The sequence below is a fragment of the Scophthalmus maximus genome, chromosome 6, assembly GCF_022379125.1.
Source record: "Scophthalmus maximus strain ysfricsl-2021 chromosome 6, ASM2237912v1, whole genome shotgun sequence".
NCBI classification, from domain to species: Eukaryota; Metazoa; Chordata; class Actinopteri; order Pleuronectiformes; family Scophthalmidae; genus Scophthalmus; species Scophthalmus maximus.
The window spans coordinates 17,400,662-17,421,739 of NC_061520.1; the positions used below are offsets into that span (position 1 = coordinate 17,400,662).

The following is a 21,078-nucleotide window of genomic DNA, read 5'->3' on the forward strand; positions in this document are numbered from 1 at the left end:
GGTTCGAACTGGGATGCGAATCAAGAACCTTGTTGCTGAGAGGCGACAGCACCGTGCAGCCCATGTTAGCACATGTCTGCCTATATTCACTGACCCAGCAGACACAGAGCAACTTCAGCAGTAATCTGGAGTCATGTCCGTGGCTGCCTTATTGATGCACAGCCAATATTCAGTCTCCATCTGCGGTAACTTTCTTTTGCTCGCCACAATTTCATGAGAGAAATATTTGTCTCTTTAGCTGCTATAGATTACTTTTCTGTCTGGTGTAGAGCTGGTCGTGTAAAAGGGGTTTATCAAACCTTTTTTTTTAATGAAAACTGTAAATGTCCTGCTTGTGATAATTACAGTCAAAAAACAGTACAGTAGCAGATTGTAAAACCATCCATTGCTCCATAAAACTATTCATCAATGTAGCTTTAAATTTTGTGTGTCTTGAATCTTGAGGTGGAACACATCAGTCTTAGGACATGACGTTTGCGGGGCAGTGCAGACGTCAGAGGAGACACGCTGTAAAATGTTGTGAGTGTCTATCTTTCTCCTTTAATTAGCTGTCACATCAGCTAATGGCCCTGTGGATTGTTCATATATATGAACGTTGATTCAGCTTCCTATTTTTACAGCTCACACTTTTTTTCCCCTCCTCCGTATTGCACAAATCTGTTTGTCATATTTGATGAGGTTGTGCAGAGACAACATTAATTATGCTTTGTGTTATGTTGCAGAGTGGCTGTTATATCTAATATTGATCGACTTGTGACTGCTGTTCAGGTGATCTGTAGGTTTACTGTGATAATGTTGAAGATTACTTCAAAAGTTGAGATGAAACATTAAAATTGTTCTGGTCTTTCCAATATTGGATTAGCGGATTCTATTTGTAATTACTGCTACTATGTTGATTTGGCCTTTTATAAACATATTATTATATGTATTTTCTGTGTCTTAATGCATTTATCTATTGCTTTCCGTGCAATATTGTCTAGACATTATCTATTTTCACTATGACAATGAACCTACATTTGAAATTTGCTAAATAATTTGCGATTGCTCAGCTTAGTTTCACACAAAACAGCTTTATTTCGGATATCTTTTTGGCCTCACGCATCGCATCCTGTGTGACCTATCCAACCAGGAAGTCATCAGGAAGCTGTCTGGAGTCACAGCGGCAGGTCGCATTGTTTAGCATATAAATAACTCCCTGTCCCGCCACCTCCTCTAGGAGGAAAATTGCACTGCCAGGCGCATCTTAGCATCCTAGCATGCCCTGTTGTTTTCCACGTTTGAGCTGTGCGTGGCTGACTGAGTCCAGGACAGCTGTGAATGAGGGCCACTCACTGCTCTGTCAGGGATGGAGACAGAGGCACTGAACTGAGGCCAGAAATCCTGGGCTACTCCTACATGTCACCTTTCCTCTCTGTAGTAGGTTTGCTCTGTGGAGGCGACTTGGAGTGGAAAGAAGATGTTATTTCTTCCATTGTGTATACTTGTGTTTCCACAGGCAAAGTGAAAGAAGTATTAGGTGAAAAGGTAGCATCAAGCCCTCGAGCACAATCACACACAAACCTCAAGGTCTTACCATAGAATAGATTATGTAAGCTCCCTTGTGTGTATTATATAAGAAAGACAGTGTGACATCATGTGACCCACCCTCGGTTGAAGGAAATTCTCAGAACCATAAAATGTTTCAGCAAAATGTGTCGTTTGAAGCTTGAGTAGCTCGCTGGGAAACGTGCCGAAATGATCAGAAATGACTGAGTGATGAGTCACGTGGTGCTGCTTGAAAAGCAACACCTAAAAAAACTCACAGTGTTTAACATTCATTAGCTCAAATGTCAGTTCTCTTGAGCCACAGTGACGATATTGTCAAACAGAAGTTCTCCTGTGGAGTGTCTTATAGTGAAATGTGCCTCCGTGTGCTGATTTCTCGAGAGAATCGTTGAGTGATTAAATCCCCTTCAGTCCACAGCGTAACATTCACTTAATATAAGAAATGAAATCATCGCGTGGATACAGAGAGGAGGCAGGGTAAAGGGAAGTGTATGAACCATAACCTTCATGGTGCCATGGTAACAAGGAAATGTAGAGGTGAGTTGTGAAGAGGAACTGGGAGAAAGGTGTTGTTTTTTTTTCTTCATATATCTTTGAATGCAATTATAATGTCACTCTCTGCTGTTGTCTTGCAGGGGAGGTGCCTCACGTCGCTGTTATTTTTATTTTATTTATTCTATCCCCTTGTTTTAGAATCAAAGCCAGTTTACCTCACCCGATGCGAAGATCCATTTATAAACAAAAGAGCGCATTCTACAGTAATTCCCTGACCTTGGACTTTGATCAATCAAGAGCTCGACATATAGACTCTCATTTATGCTCCAAGAGCCAAATGCTGGAGCTTCAATACAATTCTGAGACTCCCGATTACTGCAAACAAGCATAGTGACTTTTCTTCCAATAAAATACGTCCCATTTAGATCCTGAAACAAACCTCCTCTGACAAGAGAGACAGGGTGTGCTGACACACAGGCACCCGTGTGGCAGCTGTGGTTGGTTACTCGGCATTTCATGAACTGTTCGTGTATTTCTACTGTCAGTGCCACAAGCTGCAGACTCTGCACCAGCGCAGGCTGTGTTCAGTTCTTGCTGCTGTACTGACATTTTTATTGTCAATCCTAAAGGAGGGCAATGGCCATCTCGTTTTACCGTTGCTCATATGTATTGTGTTACAGTTGTTGTAGTTGCGCTCTTTGTCAGGGGTCCCAGTATTACTCTGGGCATCTCAGATTAGAAATCCCTTCCGCTGCTGTAGTTTAAAGTTGCCAGAGGGGTGTAAAACACATCCTGCATAAACTGACTTCCGTCCCCCCGTTAGATGTGCAGCAATTCAAAAGACTGTCCCAGATGCATCACTGAACTAGTTGCAATATTGATTGATACCTTTTCAGGCGCCCTACACTGGCTGCAGGAAAAGAAAGATTCAACTGTATCATCTGCATGCGGCCTGTTTCTGTGCAGCGGGTTTTTTACCCTCAGGCCACTGGGATGTGAACAGCGCTGTCTCTCTCTACATGGGATCTTTTGTCCTCTCCACCTTCTCAATAATTCAATGGAAAGAGGAGACATCAGCTCTGGTATAATTACTGTGTGAGTGCGACAGGCTCCTCTGTCAAGGGCAATATGGGGCCGAGCTTTACAGTGCTGGAGACGGCTGAGAGACACAGAAACAGAGTGTACCGTGAAGGTTCAGCTACCAGGAGGTGATGAAACTGCAGGTAATTTGGAGGAAAAGCATTGTGGCAGTGTGTTTCTTATTTTTCAGTGAGAACTCAACTCAGTGCCTAATCCCTGCAAAGGAGCTGCAAAATGGTGACCGCATCAGCAGCAACTTTTTTGCAAACATCCTCAATTGTACACCTGAAACATGAATCATTGGACACGCAGGTGCAACACTTCAGTTGTGAACTTTAGTGTGTGCCTTGGGTTTTGGTTTTGGTCTGCCAGTTCTGAACGGTCAACAGGCAACACGATCCATCACTGTTAGGCAGAGACGTGTGGGCGATCTGATTTCAGCTCTGGGCCCAGCTCAGATGACAGATCCTGTTAATAAAGCACCAGCCAAACCACAAACTTCCTGCTCAGGAAAACCCTCGGCATAAGCATACCTGCCAAGATACGACTAAAACTGTTACTGTCACCAGCCCTGCCATGGGCAAAGGCTTGGCATAATGCCCCCAGTTTAAAACAAGCAAGACAAAGTAGGCAGTCATTAGAAGCAGATGTTTTGACACACTGTCTCCCACAGCTACCCAGGAAAAGGTCTGGACCAACATGTATCTTAGTCTCTTGTAGCAGGGGTGCTGATATGGGATCGCTGCGGTCGCCTCGCTGTCTTATTCCTAATAATGTAAAAGGCGGAACTGATCCAAGATCAGTACTGATGATGAAACTCTTACAATGTCTGAAAGCTTAAAGCATTGTGAAAGGATTCAACAGATATTTTCTTGCTTTAGTATTGAGCGTCTGCCTTATGAAAACACAATGAAGCTTTTAAAGGAACGCAAAATTGTGCTCGCTATGGTTCATGAAACAAAACTATAGCCAACTGCTTTATTTTTTTAACCCCAAGATCAGCATGCTTACATGCTCACAGAGACAACGCTAACCGTCGTCGGGGTAGTTACTCAAAAAATGTAATGTATAACATATTATTAGTTACTTTTTTGTAAAGTAATGCCTTACTTTACTCAATTACTCAATGCTGAAAGAAAGTCGTTACACTACTTTTGCGTTACTCCGTAACATCACCTGAGATGCACAGTCACCTAAATGCCAATTAACAATATGAAGTTAAACCTTTCGTCCTCCCACATCAGCACAAATCCCTGTTCTGATAAGGAGGACAGTCACAGGATCTCTTAATGCCCTAAAAACAACAAAGACGACAGCAAAGTTGTGAAAATCCGCCCAAACACCAAATGTGTTGAGACCCGAGAACAAGGCTACAGCACTGGCAGCACACAATAATTGACTCCGAATCAAGTTCAGATTTGTGATATACTCACAGCAGTGGACAGTGCTTTCTGGCCTGAGCTCATTTTCTTTCTTTTTTTGTCCAACAAATTCAAAGTAATGTGCATATCTTCATTACCTGCTAGAATTTGACGGATAAAAAGTCAGGGGATCACTGACCTCAGTAGGCTTCATCCTCTCGGAACCTTGAATGTCTGAACAAAAATCCACAGCAGTCCATCCAGTGGCTGCTGAGCTACGTCAGAAGATATCATAAAGGAATCTACAACCCTTCTGCTTCTTTCGTGCCATCTGACATCTTGCACGTGGATACACCCTCCTGCAGCATGTGGTATTTCAATAGTTTTGACATGGCGGAGGAGGAATAGCTTTGTGATCATTTTTAAGGGAATGCTTTTTTTTCAAGCCCACACGCTGAGCGGAAAAGTAGGAATGTAGTTTAAAGAGAGACAAACTCTTAAAGGTCATCTCCAAAAGAAAACCCATCGAGGCCCACCTTTCTTCATTTTTCTTCCTCCTTGCCTCTGTCCTCAAGATCTCATGCCTGTAGAGGAACGAGAAAAAGAAATGTATACATCAAAAGGAAGTCATGACAAAAGTTCCTGCTGTTCCTGATCATAATTAAATTTGTCACATTCAATCAAAAGGCTGGTGCTCGCCGGTCCCCCTACCTTGCACACCCCAGGGCGCTCACATCAGAAGGCGGCAGAGAGAGAGAGGCCACATTTAGTGTTTGATAGCAGCAGGGAGACGACACAAAGAGGCTGTTTGTAACTTATTAGCTTCCGTTCGCCTCGACTAGATTTTAATTATGATTGCTTCAAAAATGTCCCCATCAAATATCTAGGTACCTTCTTTCAAGCCTCCTAAAAGGGTGGGCAACGGAAGAGAAAGCAAAGCAAACTTAGGAGTGTGTCTGCTCTCTGCTACAACATGCTTCTGATCACGTTGTGCTCTTCGTGTAATGTCACAGTCATACTGCCAAGTATTTACATCCTAGAACATATGTCTCGTATTGACTCAGAAAATCTCAAGCATATGGTGAACCTCTGTTTTCCACTGCAATTACACAAACTAGATTTTGATTATGGAGATCTAAGTTCTTAAATTTAAAGGCGACCTTGAGCATATGTTTTTTTGCGCAAACATTACATCACAATTTTGCTACATTTTCACAACGGTCCTGCTCTCATCATCAGAGGAATCTGTTCTCAGGCTTACCACTGGTACAGTGTGATCCAAACATTAAGGCTTGAGGTTCGTGAGCAACTTAAGATGATTCACGAGCAATTGCAAATTATTATCACACCAGTCTTTTTTTCTCCCCAGTATGACGGATTGCAACCCAGAGGAAAACATTCAGTGGCTGAGGATCTCCAGTGCAGACAGGTGATTCACTTCTAATGGATGTTAATGTGGAGAACACGACGGAGAATATTCCCAGTGGTGTATACTTACAGTTAATTGATAATTGAGGTCTTTGAAAAGATGCACATTAAATCATGGCCAACGAGCCTGCCTATAAGGTTGCAGCAATTTATAGAACAAGTCTCCAGAGTCTCTTAAGGTTTCCCACAACTGAAATGTACTCTGGATGAATAATTAAGGTGGAAATATTCTTAACTTGTATTACCTTACTTAAGACATCACAGATTCAAACATGTAACAAATGCACAACATTCAAAAACATTTTAACCTCTGCCAACCCCAGGTCGCTCCATCATCTAAGGACTCCATGTCTCCTTCTGATAGTGTTGGATCGGCGCATTTCTTAATGAGCCCATGTGTTGAGATGTGATACTGTGAGATTAACTTAAATGTAATGTATTTTTATTTATTTTTATATTTAAGATTAATGATCTCAAACAGGTTACAAATGTCTGATATGGTTCTCTATGCCAGAAATGAAAACTATACAACAGGGAATTAACCTTTACAGTACAGAGATGCATTTAATGTTTAAAGGTGCAAAGAAAGTTGTTTGTTCATAATGAAATACACATTTAAAGCATATGCTGACTACTAAAGCACATCCACCAAGTATTTGTGGGGGGGGGGGGGGTTTGTTAGAGCTACCGTGCGTCAATCAGGTTGGGAGATGTGGTAGCAATCATTATGTCAATAAGAATATTTCTTTTAATATGTATGTGTAATAACATGATGCATGTGTAAGGCAAATGTATGCAAGTAATCACAAATTCCGCGGTCGCATTGCATCACACAAAAGTCATTAAATGCGTAAAACAAACCTAATTTGCTTCGAGCCATTTATTTGATGATCAGAAATGCAGAAAGTAACCATACAATATAACCATCACAATTCCACTGATGAATTATATGGAGTTACCATAGTGACCATGTATGACTGGAATAACCATCCTCAATAAGTGATGTAGACTTAACACAAGAAAAATGCCGTACGTTACCCAAAAGCACATTTCATCCATATATTATGTTTGATAATAATATGGTTACATTTGGATTAACAGCACAGGCTTCCAATCATCCTCTACACTGTTCAGTCAAACAGGTAATTCAAGAAGTTGGCCCGTCTGGGGGTGCCAGGTACAGATGGCATGGTTCCACTACGGCCGAGGATCCTGGGAGGAGCTGAAATGGGATTGGAGCAACTGTAGAAACAGATCAGATAGGTTTACCCAGATAAGATCCTGCCACTGAGCCACCTAAGAATCAACCTTCTTGTTATTAGCCAATTAATGGGTCATTACCTGTTTTGACAGAGCTATGCCACCTCAGGTCACAAGGCCATTAAACCTGCACTTCACCCGCTGGCTCAAATCTGATGAGAGTTGGCACAGATGTTTTGGTTATTGTTGTTTTAAATTAGAATGATTCAAAATACAGCATCAACTACTGATAAGGGGCGAACACTGATCATCTTTCAGGGTTTTTTTGCTTTTAGAGCTCACTATTATGACCTGATGCGTTGTCAGCAGGAGTGATGGAGGGAAACAGGAAGTAGTGTCAGTGCATGCAAATGGGACTGTCTTTATGCTTTTGTATTTTTTTACTATTCAGATTGTGTAGATAATAAAGCTGTAGAATTTGCGAGTGGGTCTGTGCTTGCACCCATCCTCTCTTATGTGAGTGTGTTTGCACAGAACTGTATGGACAATAATATGTAGTGTGGTGTCTGCAGCAAATGCAGGTTAGTGTATTCTTTGTGGGTGTGTTTTCTAGGACAACTGGGACACTTTTCTCTCCATGATCAGTCAGTTCTTTTGTCTCTCTGCTCACTTGAAATGTTTTTTCCTCTTGCCAAACACAGGCCCATTAATAGTGCATGAATAAAGAAACAACAACAAGCAAAAAGAGAGCAACACATCAGCAAGCCACAAAACAGCCATGTGGGTACATTTTATTTCATATTCTCTGTGCTTTCAGCCCAAGCTACCCGGCCTGTGCACTGTCTAGTAGTGAAATCAACCAAGATTAAAAAAAACAAAAAAAACTGAAATGTATGCAAAAAACCTTTTGTTGTACACTGTGGGTAAGAATATAGAAAGGGGGGTGTTTTACTTAAGCATTTTTAAGCTGCAATATCTTTATTTTGACAGTAATATAATAAAAGACTGAGTATTACTCAACACAGAGCTGTGTTTCAATGATGAGGAATAGGTGCATGAGGTCTGTTGATCCTGGTTCCGTCAAGGCTAATGTTGTACTTGGTCTCATGTGTTTCATAAACTCCCCCATGAGAACTTACAGTAGGCCCGAAGTGAAACTGGTCGGACATGAACCGCGCCACACTCGGAGCTAATCAATGTGTTAGTGTTTTCAGTGTGCGATAGAGAATGGCTTTGTCCAGAGGCCTTTCACATGGTAAGAGAGGCTTATCTCTTAGTATTACTATGGGCGAACCAACCATTTCTAATGGCAGACAGTAGGCTTTTGCAAAGCATTGAAAGCTGGGTGGTGTGATCAACTCGGGGAACATTTTCAGGCAAGCACTGAAATTCTTGTATATACTCAACACACACACAAATGTCTTTATCTTTCCTTATCAAATATACACCCCCCCTGTCCCTACCTCTGGGAAACAGTCACAAAAACTCAACACACACACACACACACACACACACACAAACACACACACACACAAACACACACAAACACACACACACGCACACACTCACATACACATGCACACACACGCACACACTCACATACACATGCACACACACACACACTCGCTCTCTCTCAGACACACAGAGCACATGGAGCCAGGTGGTGTGGTCAGTGCCAGATCTCGCTCTCTGCTCTCCTGAGCGCAATTGGTAACCTGAGCTGCCTGTTTGAATAACTCAGTTATCCCAAAAGCCTCCTTTCCTTGCTGCACCGACATCATGGAACATACACACTTGTATAACCTCGTGATAGTCTCTAATATGTGTGATGAATATTGAGATCCAGCTTTCAAAGTCACCCTTGTTGCCTTAAGGTTGCATACCAGAATAAAAGGGTACGAATTAAAGTCGGCCGCAGAGCCTTATGGGCACCGCTTGTATCCAAAATCTGTCATCAGAGTGTCACTCAGTGTAAATTAGTCGGTGCGAATATGTCAGCTGACGGGACGCGACAGGCCGGCCAGGGGCCTCGTCATTTAATTAGGAGCCTTCTTTGGTTTGTTGAGCTCTCAACCAACCCTGACTCCGACGATATTTCCTATTTTAAACAGCATTCACTGTAAATTTAGCGAAGATATTTTCTGACTGAGAAATAACCTTCGGGTGTTCGATGTTCTGCACCACATCAAGGCTAAATTGCGCTTGTCAGATCTTTACTTTCTATTAATGTCATTCAGTTGCGCTGCAAATATTTGCAGTCGCCCTTTGCCCCTTCCCACCACCACTGTCGTCCCCGCACAATACTATGTATACTTGTCTTTGCCGTTGTTCCACTCTCATGCAACCTTGTCCATTGTCAAGACTTTGTCAGAGATGACACAGTAATGGATTTTGATGACAATGACAATTGTGACAATAGTTAATTTATTGCTATTGTGATCAGTTGTAGTAGATCTATGAGTGTTTGCCTGATGTTTATTGTACCCTTTTGAACTTGGCACCGAGTCGTCAAACTGTGTTTGGATGAATATTGTGTTCATGTGAGTGTTCTCTGCTTTGTTGTGTTCGTTTTTGTCGACATTCTGGCAAAAGATTTCCTCTGTGAGTCATTTTACAGTAAACGTGAGATTCCCAGGAGGTGGAAGATTTGTTCTTGTATGCAATGAGGAAAATGACATTTCCTGATCTTGTATTTGGCCATTTCTTCTCTTGCCAGCCACGTACTATTATACCGATTATATAAAAAGATAATCAGAGTAATCAGAGTACAAAACTGAGGTTGAATAATTATTCCCTCCACTGATTTTGAAAATGAAAATGAGCTTTGCTGGCCTAATAGGGACAAAAGCGACTTAAGGTAAAAAAAAAACTTTTTATATTTATTTATAAAAAAAGTTAAAAACAGCATCTTAGACAACCAAGAACATGCCTGCCAGAAATATAGAGAAAGTCAAATAAAAATTAAACATTAAACATTATAAGAGAAAACCAATTTATGATTAAAAATGAAAAGTAAAGTACAACATGTCATAAATAATACTTCAACAGTGTGGGAAATACGATTATTAAAAATAAAATCAGAGTAATGTGCAGACATAACTCTGACAGACGAGGGGTTGGGTCGGGGGCGCCCTCTATGGGCCTGGTGGAGCACTGCGGCGGCAGAGCGCCTCCCCCTCCCTCCTCCCTCCTCCCTCCTCCCCCTCCCTCCTCCCTCCCTCTCGGAGCGGAGCTGCATTCCTCTCCTCTCCGTTCACACGCAGGGAGCAGTCGGACAGAGAGCACCTCCACTCCGCGACCAGAGTGGAAATGTCCCCAAGTTTTTCGGAATTTAAAAACCATGGCGAGGATATCTGGCCCGAGGATCACCTGAATCTGTGAGTAGCGACTAAACTCTGGAGGAGCCCCCCCCCCCCCCCCTCACGTGGACACAGCGGGTTGTGTATGGTGGTGGAGCCGGCTCAAATATTTAGGTTACATTTTCTCTCTCCCTTTTTTTCCTCCTTCTATCCGTTGCTACGTGTTGTGAGTTTGTCGCGGTGTTTGTTCTGCGGCTGGTTCCTCCGGCTCTTCTAGTTTCAAGAAGCTCCAACCGAAGCCGGGGTCGCGGCGAGGAGAAGCTCATATCCACTTATTTAGGTTCGTGTCACGGTGCGCGCGCGCGCGCGTGTGTGTGTGTGTGTGTGTGTGTGTGTCGAGGGGGCGCCCCGGTGCGACCCCCGGCCGGGGCACTGATCCACACCGAGCCACCAGCTGCGGACGCGTTCGGGCGCCGAGCGAAGCTGCAGCTCGTCAACTTAATCGCGTCCGGGTGTTTTCTTAATTGCCCCCTCGCACACCTGGCGAGCGGAGCGGCTGCTGCCCGACACGTCGCCTCGGGTTTGGCGCAGTGTGCGAGGTGAGTTTGCGGCGAGAGACTTGTGTTCGTCGTCGCTGCGTGGAGGAGGCGTGTTGCTCAAAGTCCCGCTCCGGGGGCCGGCGGCTCCTCTCTCCGGCTCGGGGTGCGTTGTCCCGGAGCAGGTCCACCACCGCCGCACGTAATTACAGGTGTCCACGGCGCTGACACTCACTGTCGCCCGGGTCCATATCCCGGGGAGACCGGAGGAGGAGGAGGAGGCGGCTGCGTGGTTTTGACATTACAACATTTCCTTTGCTCGTTTGTTTATGTCCTCACATTTGAACGGATCCTGCCCTGGCTCCTTCTCTCTCCCTCTCTCTTAAACGGACCTGAGGGAGGAGTTGTGCTGGACGTCTCCGGAGGGCTGGCGACGGTGGTGGTCGCCTGCTGAAAAGAAATCGATCGCCTTATTAGCTTTTGAAATAATTAGAAAATGGTGTCGGCGTGGCGTGAAAAGAGCGCTGACGAACGAGGGGCAGTTTGTGAGCTCTGTTATCCGACAGCAATTGAATGCGCCTCGCCTGCGCGTGGACGTGGGCGAGGGGGTGTGGAGTGCGCAGTGGTCGCCTGCGATTCCGAACGCTCTCGTTGCTCCCTCGGATTCTCCTCACTTGTGTGTTGTTTTTTTTTTTTAATCAAATCCCACTCAAACCAAATGAGATCACCCAGCCCGTCCACGCGCGCGACGCGAATTCATTTTCAACACGTGTTAATGAATCATATTAGATGAGCAAAGGGAGGAAAAGCAGGGGGAGTGGACAGAAAAAAAATCACTCCCGTATTCATTGAATATTTGACAATGACTCTTTATTGTATCTGCAGTGTGTTTGAGACGGTTATTGTATAAACCCAGCAGCAGTTATTGGTGTTTATTAATCCACGGTGGCACCACTCGAACACAGCCCAGACGTGACTAATGTGACGAGTCTTCATCCTGAAAAGTGACATGACCCATCTCTGTTCTCTCCCTCTTGGTTGTCGTTGCCCGAGACCAGTCAAGCAGCAGCAGCTCCTTATTGACAGTTCAATGCTAAGGCCAGTATTCACATGTAAATGTTGTGGGGTTTGAACCGTGACATGAGTGTTTGTTTAAGAGGTGGTGCCCAGTCACAGCTTTAAATCATCCGACCGCCGGCTGACTGACATCTCACCAACCACACAACAGAAGTACACCCTACTCAGGTCAGGGCTGTATAATCACATTCTTTTTTGTATTATTCAGCTGACACATTTCCTTCCATTACAATATGTTACTGGTTACGCCTGTGGAAAAAACTAAATTTTTGTGATTGCGACTATGGATAATAATTATATATTTTTTTTACTTATAATGGTACTAGAAAATCTGCAAACAAAAATCTCACCATGACAAGAATTATTTCACGTCCCTCCTTATACAGCCAAATTCCGCAGAAGTTTTCTTTTCTCTCTTTCAAAACGGCGACCTTGCATAGCATTTCACATGAAAGCAGGCAGCCCAGCCAGAAAATTACGAGCAATTTGCCACAATCTTCCCTAATTATGATACAGATCTGCCCCACAATAGACCGGCGGTGTCGTGAATTCTGAAAGCCGCCCCTGTCCGGTCCGTCTGCTGCCGGGAAGGGTAAACCTGTGGCGGTCCAAACTTTTGGAATTCAAGCTGACATGTGCACTTTGCACCCCTCTGGTGCTGCCTTTGTGTGGCGTGTCGTCGGCCCCCCCACCCGTCACATTCCTCTGCACTTTTCAGTGAGCAGCATATTCAAGGTTCTAATTAGATTGTAGATGGATGACAAAGCACAAGTGCCGTGCTCAAGTGAGAATTGAATTGTGATTTGGCACTGCGTGGCTGGCACTAAATATTTAGTTTTCGGCGCATATATTGATGAAAGGTATGGTTTGAATGGAATTCTGTCAAACTCAAATGGGAGCTTCTCAGCTGGAGTGAAAATCTACTTCACTGGGTCACTGAAATTGTTTATATATGTGAAAAGACTCTGTGCATTGCTCTATTCTTCGGGGTATACTGCGCTGTGATTCATGGCTGTCATGCAGCACGCCGATATATAGACTGTGTTCACACTCGCCGAGTGCAGTGTGTGTGGCTAGACTGCAAAACTCAGCCCTTTTCCAGTTTCCCTCGCTGTTCAGCATTTAATTTTTCTGATCTGCCTTCCTCTCTCGGACTCTTTGTCTAGTTGCATGCTGTTTCTCTCCTCCCTCCCTCTCCCTCTCCCTCTTCCTTTTGCGAGAGAAGAGACCATATACATGTAAGTCATACCCCTCCTCTTCCATCATTATCATTCTCCAGACTCCCCTGCACAATTTTCAGCATTCATTTTTCAACTAGCTCTCCACTGCCACTGCTGGTTTCTAAGCTGGGGAGGTTGTTGCTGGAAGAAGCTTTTACTACTCGTGATAGAGGAACCCCCCCCCCACCAAGGCAGGGGTTGTCAGAGTGTCGGGTGTGCCAGGGTCTACACTCTGTCCCCAGTGTGTGATTGAGGGCTTCCCTGGCACAGCTGCGCTGTAATGCAATATCTGCTTTCATATCAGAGCTGGTTGTGATGGTGTGTTTTTATTACATAAGTTTTCATTTGTGTCAGTCTTGCTAAAGAGGTTATCTGTGTTGCTGGCGCTCCGCTCCGAGTGCGTTTCAGTCTGTGCTTCTCTCTCTTTTTTTTTTTTTTTTTAAACCTCTCTTCCTGTTTCCCTCTGTTTTGATCTTTCCTGCTTCTTCATGTTGTCACCTCCATCCCTTCCTGCGTCCGGTCCCATCATATCTTCCCTGTGTCGGCGTGTTTTTACTTGGTCTCTCTGGGGTTTGTGAGCCGCCCCGAGGCGAGGAGCCACACAGCAGCCGCTATATTAAAACGCACTAAAGAGGGACCAGCAGCAGGGCTCTACCCGGAGGCCCTGCTGTTGTACACACACATCGACAGACACACACACACACACAGCTCTCATGGTGCTAACACCTCTCCAGCCGACAAGCCTTAATATGAAATAAACTCACTCGCCAATACCTGGCGGGCATGTCTTGACTGACTGCTCGAGTAGGAATGACCTCCATTTGGCCCGACTAAGAAGCTGCGATTGCGAGTCGGTGGGTGGCGTTGCACCGCAAAGTGCTGGTGCATTACGAATCATATCAAGGGGTGAGTTTGCAGGTGAGCCAGCAGCATAAAACCTCATCAGTGCCAATCAGAAGTGAATTTAAAGTCAGACCGAGGTATCTGCGAGCCTGATCACATTCTGGGGGAGGAGGGAGTGCTCAGGGCCGGCGGCTTTATTTTGGTCCCTGGAAACTGCCTGAATTAGAGAGGATGCATGAAGTGAGTGCTAGTGTGGAGAATTGCAAATAAAAGTGCGGTTTGTATTGTTTGATGCCTTGACCTTCCTGCAAAAGAATCTTTGTTGCATCCCTCACTTCAGATGAAGCCAAGTAGATATCACTACTGTGGTTGCAGAGCAGAAATGTCCTCAGCCGGCAAATGGCTTATTTTGAGCGAAGCAGCCGTAGTTTTACAGTCTCTGTCGTGCTCATCCAAGTGAACTGTCTGTTATGTATAATTAATTTTCTTCTCTCTCCCAGTTTATTTTTATCGCCTACTTTTAACCATTCCTTCAAAGGACCCCTCCCCCACTTCCGTCCTCCACAGTGCCTGCTGAAAGTGACAGCTGCTCGGGTACGGGCCTGCCTTTTGAAGCAGGCACTAAAAAGGCCACTCACTCAAGACGATTTGGAATAGAAAGAAAATCTCTTCCATTCTGACAGTATCAAAAACACCCCTGCTAATCTGGTTGCAAATTGAAAATAAGCTCCGTCTCCACTGTAGTTTGTGAAGTCCTTTAGTTCAAAGGGCTGTTGATTAGTTTGGTTGAAATGTAAAGCGGAGTGAAGAGAAGGGCAGAGAAGAAATTCTCTTGTTCACCGTTTTGCCGGCACTTTGTTTTATTGACAGGATCACTGCATTGGATAGATTTTGTTTTTACGTCAAATTGACGATCTCGTCGTTTGTAGATTGGGCTCTCCTTGTTGTTGGTTATACATGAACCTCCAGCCCCTGGCACATCACCACTGAGTTAACAGGTCAGAGTGAAGATTCTGCCCGAATGGCCAAAGATGCAGGATTGACCCTGGTTCCACGTCTGACACAGCGGCCTCGTGTAGAAATCCCACCGCCTCTGCCACTTGTGGGCACAGCCACAGCACACAAGGTTTCCTCTGTGGCATGCCAATGCTCTTGTCAGCATTCTGTCCATCTCTCCCCAGACACTGACTCATATTTGCATGGACCTAAATAAAATGTCTTCTCTTGTTGCATTCCCTCCTGTGAAGACGAACTGGGGCCCGCTATCGATCAGGATGTCACAGTTCCTTCCTGTAACATTAGACGACACCCATCATCTGTATTGGTCTCTAATTTTATTGCTGTGCTGCACAATTTATATTTTCTCTTATGCTGATTACCTGTGTGATTTTTTTTTTTTATCCTACTTCCTGTAACTCTGAGCCAGAGTCAGGAGAAGGTGAAACAGTCTGATCGCAAAAAATTTACCTTGGAGGTATTGGCAGCTGTTCAACGGTGTGCTGTAGTTAAGGTGTTGTGTTTTCATAAAAATTTCAAGTGCATTTGGAGAAAAGTTAATGCAACCACTCATGTTTACCTACTTGCTGCACACGCATTTGCTCATTTGTGGTTTCTTTACATATTACTATTACTGTAAGCCGTCTCTTAGCTATATTCCTCATAAGAGGACATAATTTATTGTGAACTGGGGATTTGACACATGAGATATGGATGAAAATTATTTTGGACTCTATTGCTCAGTTTAAAAGGTCTCTTGGATCTGGTAAAAACTAAAGCTTTATCAATGGCTTACCATGTGTGTTCTGTGCAGGTCTGAAATACTGATCACATTAAAAAGTTGACACTTGAGAAAATGTCCCATAACTATGTATATATATATTCAAAAAAGTAGAGTGTTGGGATGTTGTCATGACCAGCATCTGCCTTCCCACGTTTACCACAAGTGTAAAAAGCCAAATTCCTCTGGTTCAGAGAAAAAACGGCAGACCTGTAAATGGATTGTATCTGACCCAGCCTGTCAGTGAAATGGGCGAAGTGTGTTGCCGATGCTTAGACAGTCTCAGTTTAGATGAGGGAGCCTACTGGTTGTTTACCGTGCTCACCAGAGTCTGTCTCCCTCTCCAGGCATGTTTGGCTTGTTAATGAGAACCACTGTGAGAGAGGAGGCATCGTGCCGTGGGTGTTTGCCTGCGCATGTATTTGCATTGAGATAAGCAGTGCTACGTTACCGTATACAGGAGGATGATGTCTCAGTGCGCTTGTGCGTGCGTGAGCGTGGTGACTGCTCGTGTTTAACGTGAGGTAACGCTTTCCTTTGGAGTAGATGGAAGGGAGAAGAGTTTACACAGTCTCATAGGCATTTATTGTTGTGATTAATGTTAATCGTGCAACAAGTCATAACTGCTTTATCCTTTTTCTCTCTCCTTTCACTGCCACTGCTTTCCTGTCTTCCATCCTTACACACACACACACACACACACACACACACACACACACACACACACACACACACACACACGTGTACTCCCCACTGTCTGTTGTATTTACCAAGGGGAATCTTAAATAATTCAGGCGGTCTGTTCTCCCACGTCCTGTAAATAAGACTAATAGAAGGCAGGCCTTTGAAGAGAGCCACTTGCCTGGGGAAAGCATGGCCGTAGTCTGCCAAATAAATTATCTAGCTGCCTGCCTTGCCCTTTCTCTGTGGCTGTGTCGAGGCCCAGACAGAAGCTACCCCCATGATATCGGGAGGAAGGGCGACTGATTCCAGAGAGGTCAGCAGCATGCTGGTGTTGCCCCAAAGCCAGTGGTGGACATTGAGAAAGTCTGTGCATGTATGCATGTAGGACACAGGTAGGATCACTCTCTCTCTCTTTTCCCCGAGTTGGATTCTTTCTTGTTTATGTGAGAGCACACTCACTCATTGACACACTCTCCATGGCTCATGGACCACACAGTCTGATTTCAACACCTGCATGCGTGTTCACCAGATGAAGATAAGAGTACTTTTATTCATTTTGTGAATAAAAAAATGAATAATGTCTGGCAATCTTTAGATGTGGGCTGGTGCTTCTGGCTAGTTTAGTGTGAGGTGAGGTCTCAGGTAGGCAAACACTTCACTGAAAATCCGTCAATAAAGGAAAAAAACCTTCCGTTTTACAGAGTAACAATAGGGCTGCTAGCTTTCTTAAATCCACCATGCGATCCCACTTCAGCTGGAGAAAGAAGGATGGATTTTGAGTAGCTTTAGCCCTAAATCACTTTGGAGCACTTCCCAGTCTCTCACCTCCCCATGTTTGACTCTCTGTAGCCAGTTTTCTACAGCAGGGCCAAGTGGGACCTGTCAGGGTTTTGGGCCAGCTTAAAACTTTTCTAAGATCTGATTGTGAGCAGCGTGAATATATTTGAAAATTGTAACCCGCAGAAACAAATGATTGCTGGTAACAGCAGATGTCAAAAAGAACCACAGAAATGTTATTTTGAAGAAAACGTGAACATAAATATTAGTGCAAGGCTGTTAGAGGTTGTAGCAGGAACAGGGCTACTTGCTCTACAGCTGTAATTGGTGTTTAATCCTTGTTTAAGAAACTGTTTCGATTCCGGGCCTCATTGTCCGTTTGTCATGGTGGAGCCAAATTCAAGTTATCAAATATCAAATGTAGTCTGACACTCCCCTCAACAGGCAGCATAGAATATCCTACACCTCCTCCCTTTCCTTTCTTTCCACAACCTCTTTGTCAGCTCCCTCTTTTGTGCTCTTCTCAAAGGGTTAAAGAGGGAGAAGTGATGAGTAGCCCGCCGAGTCTGGCCTCCATTGTGTTTTGGCATTGTGCCACTGCATAGCATGTCGACCATAGACACATGTACAAGGGACTTTTCTCTATTCACTGGTACTACAGTTACCCAGAAATACTACCCCAACCATTTGCAAATCAATGCAAATACCCTCCAAAGGTTTGAGAGGACATGCAAATGATAAGACGGAAATGTCTTAGGCGGCCAACTACCTGAGGTTTAATGCCAAGGTTTAATGTATTTAGTTTTGCATACCTTTGCTGAACAGCTTGGAACGACTTCTTCTATCATTCAACAACTTCACACTAAAGTTTTGGGATGCTCCAGAAAGACGCGTTGTTTTTCTTCCACCCTCTCAGTGGAAACATGTGCTCAAGGACCATAAAACACTGTTTCCCTCCCTTTCCTCCCTTACATAGCTTGTTAAGGGGAAAACCACTCGATGCCATGTGGTGAGTAACATTGGTGGCTGCTCAACCTATTTCTTTTAGCAGACCACGGTTACCTCCATGTTACGAAGCGAGTCAAAGGGGTGCTTTCAAGTTGCCTCTCCCTCCCCGACCCCCTGTAGGGGAGAGGCAAGCAGCGCTTAGGCACTCCAGGCCAGACAATGGTGGACCGCCGGGAAGGGGGTGGGGTGTTGATTGTAACCAGAAAAGGCCTAGGAGGAGGAGGCCCCCAAACTGGAAGGGGGGCTACGATAGGAGGAGGTTAAAGGTTAGACTGATCCCTTCTTTTAAGGTGGAGTGGGGCTATGAAGGTTTTATTGCCAGGAGCCTCTTGTTGCTTTTTGCCCAGCCAGGGGTGAACCTCTGAGCTGCTACTGCATCGTGGGGCTGGGGTATGTAGGTGGTTGTGAGTGTGAGTTACACATTGCTGTCCCATGATGGCTGCAGTTGTGCTCGGTGACCTCTGACCCTGGCCTTCTCTCCCCCCACCAGGATCTGCCACATAGGTCATCATCATGCCAAATCTCACAGACAAGAACGTCTTATGGTTTTGCCCACCACTTGCTCCTGACTATTTTTAAATGTTGCCCCAGCTCGTCTGCTCTCAGCTGGTAGATTTTCCTGGGCAGATAAGGAGGCTGAGCATATGACAGAACAGCCAGCCAACATGAAGGAATGTGTTAGCGATACCATTCAGCTCTTGACGGGCCACTGCATTCCAAATGAAATGGGGTGTGTAACTTGTGACCGGTGTGATGTGCTGATGCGTGGCAGCTGGGAGGAGTCGCTTCCTTTCTCTCCAAGTCTTTCTGTCGGGGCTGTCCTCCCTCTCTTCCTCACCAAGATCCATGATTCCCTTGGTTTCCATCGCATGTGCAAGAATGTGGCTGTTGGGTTGATTGGCTCGGCTCTCCATTGTTACCAGAGTGTGACCTCATTTGGCTCTTGAAGTCAGCATGACATAGCCCCCGGTGCACCAGCAGACTCTCGCTGCCTGCCCTCTGACACATGACAGAGTGTTTGTCCAACTGGCGCTTGAGGCAACACTGAACGTTGAGTGTTGCATGAAAATAATGGCATAAAACCAATGATTGATATTAGAGCAGATAAACTGGACATGATGATGAATGTTCACATTTTACAAGCAAAGCTATTATCAAGCTGAGGAATATTTTTAAAGAGGACACGTGACTTTTCTGTTTCCCAAACTATTAAAGACGACGCTTTTTGGATCCATCGCCACATGTGCCTTTTGCAAAGCACGGCACAAGCTGTTTTTAGCCCATTCAAGAGACACACCTCATCCTGCCCTCGGCAATCAGTGCTGCAGTCAAACTTGGCGGCAGCACAGACACATTTTCAAAAGTAGCCCGTCTCCCAGTCTCCTTGTAGCTGCAACAACATAAAAGCCTTGAGCGTTTAGATTTTTGAAAGGGCGGGATAGGAGAAATCTGAACAAAACGATGCCAGAGCCTGCACCTCGGCCAGAAACAGCTGAGGGAAAAGGAGACAACAGAGAAGTGAGGGAGGGAACTTGGCAACCTGAGCTAACTCCAAACAGCAACAAGGCAGCTCGCAAGAATAATAAATACAGAGAGAAGCTCTTGTGTGCAAGTCAGGGTGTAGAAGAAAAGAGTGCGTAGGGGAAAAGAGGACGACAAAAACACTGAGGAGCTGAGTCCAACTTTAATTAAGGACTTAACACAGCATTGGAACAGCTGCTGTCGCTTGCGCCACCCCGGCTTTACGGCTTTTTTAGTTGGGCACCAAAACAGATGTTGGCGATTTTATTAGATAAGAAGTTTGGTTTCAGAGAGGAGGAATAAATTAAACGTATCCCTCTCTATAGACTGGTGATGGAATTGGATAGAACCAATGAATTAGTGTTATGGACTGCTGGTCACAGCACTGATGATTGTGACACAGGGATATCCTGTTGGCTTCCCCACAATACAGTGTGGTACAAACATCTCTCTCTCTCTCTCTCTCTCTCTCTCTCTCTCTCTCTATCTATCTATCTATCTATCTATCTATCTATCTATCTATCTATCTATCTATCTATCTATCTATCTATCTCTCTCTCTCTCTCTCTCTCTCTCTCTCTCTCTCTCTCTCTCTCTCTCTCTCTCTCTCTCTCTCTCTCTCTCTCTCTCTCTCTCTCTCTCTCTCTCTCTCTCTCTCTCTCTCTCTCTATATATACTTTATTCATCCCAAGCTGGGAAATTCTGGAATTCAATTGAAGTCATCTTGAGCAATTTGCTGACCATCTGCATAACTAAAGCAGAACATGAAACAGTGAGATGAGTAAATTCTACCATATGGCTTCAGTTCACTCACTGAATGCTGCTCAGGATAGTAACATTGTCTTTAAATCCTACACTATCATTCTGGACTATTATGCAAATCTATTAAATATTATCGATCTCTTACTTACCAAAATCTGCTCGCATCCAAATTTTAAGACATTATCCAGATCCGACAGTTAAACTGAGAGTAGCTCCAGCATCTCGTGACATCTAACCAGACGTTAGTCCGATCAATCTGCTCAGTCTAGGCCAGAAGCCATCAATTGGGTCAAAGTATAATTAATTAGGACAAACATAATTAGCAAAAAAATGTGCCAGCAGAAATTTTGATGTATGAAAACGGTTATCATTATAAAGTGTGACTGTTAATGAACTACTAAATTATTACTATTTTGATATTCGATTTAATTTTTTTTATTAGTTTCTTAAATGTTTTCTTTGCTT

General features: G+C 44.4%; 1 protein-coding gene across 4 annotated transcripts in view; it reads left to right on the forward strand.

Annotated features, from left to right (window-relative positions):
- Positions 1-10,340: 10,340 nt before the first annotated feature.
- The window catches only part of LOC118309694 (plexin-A1-like), a 171,214-nt gene continuing 160,476 nt past the window's right edge, over positions 10,341-21,078 (forward strand). For 3 of the 4 annotated variants that reach the window (XM_035632093.2, XM_035632092.2, XM_035632094.2), the window contains exon 1: positions 10,342-10,486. The gene's annotated coding sequence lies outside the window, so the exon portion shown is untranslated. Of the gene's footprint in view, positions 10,487-21,078 lie in introns of all 4 variants that reach the window. The other variant, XM_035632091.2, reaches the window with a different exon arrangement.